The sequence below is a fragment of the Tupaia chinensis genome, unplaced genomic scaffold (genome assembly GCF_000334495.1).
Source record: "Tupaia chinensis unplaced genomic scaffold, TupChi_1.0 Scaffold000527_1, whole genome shotgun sequence".
Lineage (NCBI taxonomy): Eukaryota > Metazoa > Chordata > Mammalia > Scandentia > Tupaiidae > Tupaia > Tupaia belangeri.
Genome location: NW_006160040.1, coordinates 6,504,775 through 6,514,096, shown reverse-complemented (window position 1 = coordinate 6,514,096; position 9,322 = coordinate 6,504,775). Strand labels below are relative to the sequence as shown.

General features: G+C 43.4%; 1 protein-coding gene across 1 annotated transcript in view; it reads right to left on the bottom strand.

The window, feature by feature from the left end:
- SLC16A10 (solute carrier family 16 member 10) overlaps window positions 1-9,322 on the bottom strand; it is a gene marked incomplete at its 5' end in the record, with an annotated part of 172,611 nt that overhangs the window by 45,517 nt on the left and 117,772 nt on the right.

The window sequence follows — 9,322 nt, the reverse complement described above, 5'->3', positions numbered from 1 at the left end:
CGCGCGCCCCCCTTAAAGAAAAACCCTCCCAAAAAAAAAAAAAAAGAGAATGTCTCCCAACAGGAACCCGCCCCTTCCCACATGGGCCAGCCTTGCAGTGCGCGGCACACCACTGCACCACCACCTGCCCCAGCTCCCACTCCACTTTAACTATAACTGCAATCACAGCGACTCAGGAGGCGGAGGCAGGTTCAGGACGTGGCAAGACCCTGTCTTTAAAACAAAACAAAAACAGTTTTCAAGACTGTAACCATCCTCCACAAAGCTGGGGACACATAATGGGCTCCAAGGCTTTACTACTGTCGGAACCTCATAGTGAACGGAGGAGATACACACGCCAACAGGAGAGGCCAGCTCCAGCAGCCCAATCCAGGCCCAGAATATGGTGACCTTTAGTGTACAAAGTCACTACTATGAGCCTGGCATTCTCAGGGAAAAACATCTACACAACAACCTGGGCCTTAAGTTCCAAAGACATCCTTGAAAGAAAGAACAAAAAGCCAGGCTGTTTCAAAACAGCAAAGCAGGGGCTGGTAGGTGGCATAGTGGTTAAGAGCGCTGGACTCCCACATGGTTGACCGTGGTTCGAGTCCCAGACCTGGTGGTTTGCTTTTGTACTTTCTCACTCTCACTCTGTCTCTCTCTGGTCAAATTAAAGTAAGTAAATAAAGTTAAATAAAATAATTCTAAAAAAAAAAAAAACCCAACAATAGTAAAGCTGGTGATCCAAAGGTGGCATGGTGGTTAAGGCACTGGACTCCCACCTGGCCAACTATGGTTCTAATCCCAGACCTGGTGCCTTGCTTTATTTTCCCTCTCAGTCCTTCTCTACTGAGTGCACATGCTCTATAGCGGATAAAAATGTAATAATAATAAATTAAATAATTCCTTTTCTTTTGAAATTGTGCTATAGGGTGCATGCACTCGCCAAAGAGACAGAGACAGACAAAGACAGAGAAACAGCAAGAAATAACTCCCCAGGGGGAACAGCTACGTCACATTCCCTTCTCCTCCATTACTCTCTCAGGATTTTGGGGCACCTATGTACATGTGCCTGACGCAAATTTCAACCTGCTGGGTGCAAGACTAGAACAGCAGTCAGCCACATAGGAGTCCAGCATCTTAACCACTATGCCACCTGCTGGCCCCAATAAATAATTCTTCTTTTAAAAATGGCAAAGCAAAAAAAAGAAAGGCATAGCAATGGAAAATGGACTGTAAGAGTCGACCAGGGAGAGGTAAGAAAACAACTTCATTCCTCTAATAATTCTTTCTACTGAATGCACATTTATAGTTTGGGACAGAATAACCTTCTATTTTCCATGGATATTGTTGGATACTACACTGAGTTCTGCTGCTTTTGTAGCTTTATGATTTTTAGCAAGCAACGTAACCTTTCTGAGCCTTAGTTCCTTTACCCATCTTTTTTTTTTTTTTTTTTTGCTATAGGGCACATGCACTCGCCAGACAGACAGAGAAAGAGAGAGACAGAGAGACAGAAAGTGAGAAATCACCCCCCAGGGGGGATGGACACGCCACAATCCCCTCTCCTCCATTCTCCTCTCGGGATCTTGGGCACACACGCACATGTGCCCGGCATGAGTTTTAAGCCACCGGGTCCGGAATGCGAACCGCGGTCGACTATGTGGGAGTCCAGCGACATAGCCATTACGCTAACTGCTGGTTCCCCCAGTGGGCTTTATTTTTAAAAAACTTGACCCAATGAAACTCTAGATTCAAAGGACACAGGCACTACGCAGCTGACTTTCCAGGGGAGAAGAGAGAGAACATGAAAGTAACTGAAGCCACGTCATTATCCTCACGTTAGAGATGGCATATCGCACGTCAATGAGAAAAACATATCAGCTCGTTGTTCTCAGGCATTTCTCATCTGACTGACCCGGGCCTCTGTTCAGTTTCAACCAAAGCCATGCAGACTTGTGGCTGGGGGCCGGCCTGCCTCCCACCGCCTCTCCCCCCCCCCCCCCAGGTGCTTCGAGATCTTCAGGTGGTAATGCAGGGATACAGACGTGTCCTGTGTGTCTGATAATCCTCAATACAGGCATAGGCATATTTAGTTGTAGTAAAGCAGAACACATCGATTCTCTCCTCGTGAACAGATAGCAGTTGGGGTTACTCAGTTATTCTAAGGCTTGCTGAATTTGAGCTAAGTGTCAAATGAATATGAGTATCTATTATTGTGGCCTATAATCACAAAATGTGAGAAATCAAATGGCATCAAAGTAGAGGTTTGGGAGGGGTGAGGGAGAGACAGAGACAGTTTGAGAGAAAGTGGGAAATCACCCTCCAGGGGGAATGGCACATCACAATCCCTTCTTTATTCTCCTCCCAGGCTCTTGGGCACACATGCACAATCACCCAGCCTTAAGTTTCAAGTCACTGGATCCAGGGCTCAAACTGTGGTTGGCCATGTGGCAGTCCAGTGATGTAATCACTATGCCATCTGCTGGCCCCCAAAGTAGAGAATGTCAAATACCAAAATGGTGCTAAAATGGGGCCAGCCCTGTGGCCTAGTAGTTAAAGGAATCTGATCCCAAATGGCCAACCATGATTCAAATCCTGCCCTTATGCCTTGAAAAACACTCTGAGTGTGTGTGTATGCATGCCCCAAATCCTGACAGGACAGAGAAATGGAAGGGGAGGGATTGTGACATGGCAATGCCCTATTGGGGGGTGCTTTGTCCTCTCCCTCTGCCTTGTCTCTATAGTGAGTGAGACACCATGTGGCCATTAAAATATGGTGAGAAAATGATGATTGCTTACGTAGTGTCACTTTACATTTATCCACAATATATTTGGTCATTCAACAAATACTGGAGTGCCTGCTGTGTGCTAGGCACTGTGTAGATGCTAGGGGTCTATCACAGGATGAAATGGAGAAAGATCCTCATCCCGTGGGAATAACCAGAGAGCAAGCAATAACCATAACTAGGCAAATTATATATGTTGAAAAATATTAAGTGCTATGGCAAGAGACAACAGACCAGTGTGGGGGCAGTCGGCAATACTGTGAGGGGAAGAAGGAGGGAGTTTGAATCAGGTGGTCAGGTAAAATTCATTAAAAGCAAAATGGCAGGTGCAAGCATTAACAAGGGAGGATAGGGATAGGAGAGAAGATCAGAGAGGTGGGAGAGACCAGATCTTGGAGGACTTACAGGTCATTGTAAGGATATTAATTTTTACTTGAAGAAATGAGGAGCCATTGAAGGATTTCAAGCAGAGTGGCTTATTTAAGCAAGAACGACTGGCTTCTGTATCGAGAATGGAAGACTAAGGGGCAGAGGAGAGACAGGGAGACCAGTTAGGTTATCATAGTGACAGGGTGGTGGCCTGGGCTAAGGTGTTGGTAGTGAGGATGGTGAAAAGTAGTCAGACCCTGAGCATACATATTTTTCAAAAGAATTATTTTATTTAAATTCATTTATTTATTTACTTATTTTAATTTGACCAGAAAGGGACAGAATGAAAAGCAAGAGAGAAAGTGAGAAAGCAAGCCACCAGGTCTAGGACTCGAACTGCGGTCGACCATGTGGGAGTCCAACACTCTTAACCACCTGCTGGCCCCAGCATACATACTTTTTTGAGAGATTTTTGCTATTGGGTGCGTGCATTTGCCAGAGATAGAGACAGAGAGACAGAAAGCAAGAAAACACCCCCCAAGGAGATGACCATGCCACAATCTGTTCTCCTCCATTCTCCTCTTGGAATTTTTGGACACACACACATGTGCATCCGGCATGAGTTTTCAGCCATCAGGTGTGGAATCCGAACCTCATTCAGCCATGTGGGAGTCAGTGACGTAACCATTATGCCATCTGTTGGTCCCGTGATCCTTAATATATTTTGAAAGGAGAACTATCAGGACTTCCTGAGTAGTTCAGAAGCGTGGTGTGCAAGAAAGAGGAGCCACGGATGGCTTCAAGACTTTGGGCCTGGGAACCAGCAGTTAGCGTAATGGCTATGTCACTGGACTCCCACGTAGTCGACCGTGGTTCACGTCCCGGACCCGGTGGCTTAAAACATGCCGGGCGCGTGTGCGTGCGTGCCCAAGATCCCGAGAGGAGAATGGAGGAGAAGAGATTGCGGCGTGACCATCCCCCCTGGGGGGTGATTTCTCACTTTCTGTCTCTATGTCTCTCTCTGTCTGTCTGGCAAGCACACGCGCCGTACAGTGAAAATCTCTCCCCCCCCCAAAAAAAAAGACTTTGGGCCTGATCACCTAGTAGGATGGAATTGCCATCTCTTGACATGAGACTGGCAGGGGCAGAGCAAGTTTTGGGAGGTAAGTGCAGGATATCAGGGTTGGGAACCTTAAGTCTGAAACAATTAACTGTCCCCCAAGTGGAGATATTAAGTAAGTGGCTATATACACAACTCTGGTGGAAGATTCAGGAAAGAGGTCTGGGCTAGACAAATACATTTGGAGTCACTAACCTGTGTATAAAGTCTGAACTCAGGAAAGTGGATGACACCACCAGTGGAACACAGAGAGAAAAAGATTAAAGAGCAAGCCCTACAGCATGCTGATTTTGGGGGGCTGGGGGGGAAAAGGAGCCAGCAAAGAAACCGAGAAGGAATGATACAGAGGCAGGAAGAAAACCAAGACAGTATGATGGTCCTGGAAGATAAATGAAGGCAAACTGGATAAAGAGAAGCTTTAAAAAGTTAACCTAGTGGGACCAGCACATAGTATAATGGTTACATGCTGGACTCCCACATAGTCAACTGTGGTTCGAGTTCCTGATCCAGCAACTTAAAACTCACACCGGGTGCATGGTGTGTGTGTGTCCAAGATCCCAAGTAGAGAATGGAGGAAAAGGGGTTGCAATATGGCCATCCCCCCAATGGGTGATTTCTCTTGCTTTCTTTCTCTCTGTCTCTCTCTGTGTCTCGGGAGAGCACATGTGCCCTACAGCAAAAATCTCTCAAAAAATATAGTTAACTTAGTCAGCTAGTGGCAAAATAGTCAGGGTGGATGTATCTCACACAGACAACCGCGAGGTTTGAATCCCAGACCTGGTGGCTTGAAAATCAAGCCAGGTACATGTGTGTGCATGCCCCCAATCCCTGGGGTGCAGAGAAGGGATTGCGGCATGGCCATTCCCCCAGGGAGAGGAGCACTTTCTCTGTCTCTGTCTGCAATGCTCATATGCTCTCTAGGAAAAAATAAATTAATCTAGAAAACAAAACAGTATAAAGGGGGCTACTCATAAAAACTGAAGCAGCTTCTACCAGAAATAGTTTAAAAAGTTAGGCCTTACATAGACTCATCTACAAGATTTACACCCTTGTAATGAAGATCATGAGTGGGAAGGCCAGAAAGAGAGGTCATTTGAAAGCTGCTAGAAAACAATTATGATTCTTCTCTTTTTTTGGAGAGATTTTTGCCATAGGGCACATGTGCTCAACAGAGAGACAGAAAGCAAGCAATCACCCCCCAGGGGGGATGGCCACGCCACAATCCCTTCTCCTCCATTCTCCTCTCGGGATCTTGATTACACACGCACACGCACACGCACTCAGTGTGAGTTTAAGCCATCGGGTCCAGGACTCGAACCTCATCGACTAAATGGGAGTCCAGCAACATAGACATTATGCCAACTGCTGGTCCCATGATTCTTCTTCTTCTTATTATTATTTTTTTTTTTGGAGAGGTTTTCACTATAGGGTGTGTGCGCTCGCCAGACAGACAGAGACAAAGAGACAGAAAGTGAGAAATCAACCCCCCAGAGGGGATGGGCACGCCGCAATCCCTTCTCCTCCATTCTCCTCTCAGGATCTTGGGCATGCACGCACACGTGCCCGGCGTGAGTTTTAAGCTACCAAGTCCAGGATGTGAACCGTGGTCAACTACGTGGGAGTCCAGCGACATAGCCATGATTCTTCATTTTTAAAAGTCAGCTACAGAAAGACAAAACCTCTTTCTTTGCAAGCAAGCATACATATTCTCTTAAATCATATCATGTACAGTCCATAAAGATCTCAGCACACTTAACATAGCCATGACAGCACTTTGTTATACTTTAGAATCTTCAAAGAAGACCTAAATTGATAAGTGATTTCCTTAGTTGATCAAGAATCCAGTTTGAACACAAAATATCATGGTCGAGGCTTAACTCTAATGCTCTAAAGCTTTTTAAAATCACTTTTCCAAAGGAATATCATCTTTCTCCTTTGAATCTTCTATCACTCAATTGGTATCGCACTGTCTTAAAATAATTCCCGTTTTTATGCCAGAACTTGAAGAGATACTTTATATACATTTTCTCTCATTTTTATAATAACTCAGCAAAACTGGGTTTATCTCTCTTTTATAAATGAGGAAACTAATACTCAGAAAGAATGCCCAAGGTTATGTCACTAGTAAGGCATGAAATTAGGATTTAAATACAGATTTATTTGGGCCAGTAATGGTTAAAGCGCTGGACTCCCACATGGCTGATAGCAGTTTGAGTCCCAGACCCGACAGCTTGAAAATCACGCTAGGTGTGTGCATGCATGTGTATACCCCAAATCCCAACAGGCTGAAGGAGAAGGGATTGCAGCATGGCCATCCCCCCCATGGGTGATTTCTCACTTTCCCTCTCTCTCTCTTCAGTGAGCACATGCACACTATGGCAAAAACCTTATTCTTATTTTTTTTTTTAAAGGTCTTATTTCAGTCTTTCAGAACTTTTACCTTTTTTTATTTTTTATTTTTTTGGAGAGATTTTCACTATAGGGTATGTGTGCTCGCCAGACAGACAGAGACATAGAGACAGAAAGCAAGAAATTACCCCCCAGGGGGGATGGTCACACTGCAATCCTTTCTCCTCCATTCTCCTCTCGAGATCTTGGGCATGCACACACACGTGCCTGGCGTGAGTTTAAGTCACCGGGTCCGGGACGCAAACTGCAGTTGACTACATGAGAGTTCAGCGACATAGCCATTATGCTAACTGCTGGTAAAAGTTCCCAGAACTTTTACCTTTTCATCACTGTACAATACTGCTTCTTGTATAATACTATGATAGTAATTATCATCAATCACTGTCCCTGTGACTCTGAGCAAAGGCTTGAGTAAGCTTTTACTCTCCCAATGCCTCAGTCTTCTCATCTATAAAACAAGGGCGACACATCACAGTATCACATTGTTGTGAAGATTAAATAAGAGGGTATACATAAACGTGCTCTATAAACTATAGCAATTTTAAAAATGACATTTACTAGGTTTCATGCTCTTTCAGAACAAGTACGCTTTCCAAGTATGTCCCCTTCAATAGTCTATAAAGGGTTTAACATAAATTGGACATCATCTACTAGTCTTTGAACGGATTTGAGACACCTTTTCTCCCTCTGAGAGGAAACTGGCATCCCATTCCACGAAGCCTGCGTTGAATATCTATAATCCAAATTTTGAATTACATCAACGTGAAAAACTCAGTGCACCCACTAAAGACAAGGTTTAAACAGCCTGCATGGCATTTAACTGGTGTCTCCTCTAAACTGTGGCTTTCAGAAACACCCAAAGAAATATGTCAACACATTGTGTAAGAAATCATGCCTGGATGGAGGGAGAGAAGAAAAAAGGCAGTTTGGTAACTGAGTTAATAGAGACCTTACCATTCTGTGCACTCATTTATCGCTTCTGATTACAATAATATCCATAATACTAACTTATCACCCACCATGAAATTTGATGTACCTTAAGAAAAAGACCAATAGCAAGTATATTACATTTCCTTACACATATTCATTTCTCCCCACTAGATGGGTACTAGTGGTATATCCAAGAAAGTGGCCCAAATGCCACTGAATTTAAAAATGTAAATTTTAAGTATACAAACAAATAATTAGACAGTCACCTACCACTTGTCCTTTGGTAAATGGCTCGTACTAGTGATGCTACAATACTGATTTCTCCAGATGTATTCACCTTATAGTACCAAAGAGAATTTTAAAAAGAAAGAAAGAAAAAATGTCTACTCATCTTTGAAAAAGGAAACAATAATTTTTGTTTTTTGACTACAGAAGCTATGGAAGATATAAATTGGTAAAGTTGACCCTTCCAAAGTAAGTCTCTACTCCAACAAAAATTAGCTTAGATGGTTCATATATGTCTCCCTAAAAGTGTGAGATAGATGATCAGATTGGGATGTGGTCACATAGTCCACGTGTGACAAGTCACATATGAGGTCCCTTTGCCTAGTACCTCTGTCTCTGGAAAATGCCAAGTGGCTCAGAGTGCTAAAACATAACCCTTCCCCATGTCTCCCAACTGGTCATACCAGTTGCTTCCTCACCTTCCCTGGCAAAAAGTGGGTAAGGAAGATTGAGAAGTAAAAATTACTCTTAGATCCAGGACATACCTACCGTCTTTCTTCATGTTTCCTTCGCCTAATTCCTTTCTGGACTAAGCATGGGAACCCACAAAGGCTTGATGATGTAGTGATTAGCGGATCTCTTGAGCCCAATCTCTCTTTGAACCCTGTTACCAACTTTCAATAGAACGTTTTAACTGAAGGAAAATTACATGAATGCCCAAAGTAGACAGTAAGCTAAGAAAGATTCAAGTGTACACGCATCCTGCACAAACAGAAGAAAAATGTGTGCATCATTGTGTTTACTATTCATCATTCATATGGACCTGTAAACACATTTTTAGCAAAAACAGAAAGAAAAAAGGAAGAAACATAATGAAACTTTGTGAGTACATTTTGCCTTGGGCACATACTTTAGACACTAATTAATTTTGTTTTAATTATAAAAGAAGCTGAATTTTGCCTTTGAAATAGAAATAAGCAAAAGAAACTTTTGAGCACTTGGAATCCTAATTTCCTATGAAAGCTGAGCTCTCTTACCACATGAGTAAATCGTGTAACATTTCTCAAATGCTCCTCTGAACGGCATTCCCGTTCCCTGCGGTGTCCCACCAGTAGATTTGCTTCTGTGTGTCAACGCTATTGGCTTTTTGGCTAATGATCTCATTTCGGCATCCTACATAATTTATCGATGTTGGCAATATTGCTGCGCTAGCTTGGTCCCTGATTAAGGTGAATAAGCCACCTGAAGAAAAAGTGACTTAGCAAGTATTTCATATTGATGTAATCTGTTCCAAGAGCTTAGCCTTCTTCTTTTTTTAAATTGTTCTTGTTTGTTTAGGTTTAGGGCTTTATTTTCATTACCGAAGCACACAGACCCAGATGTCTAATGGTCTGATGGATCTGTTGACCTTGTCTAGAGAGAATGTTAACGTCAAGAGTCCCTGAACTATAAAGAGAATGGCACTGGAGGTCAATTTCAACCTCATCTCTCTGGGTCC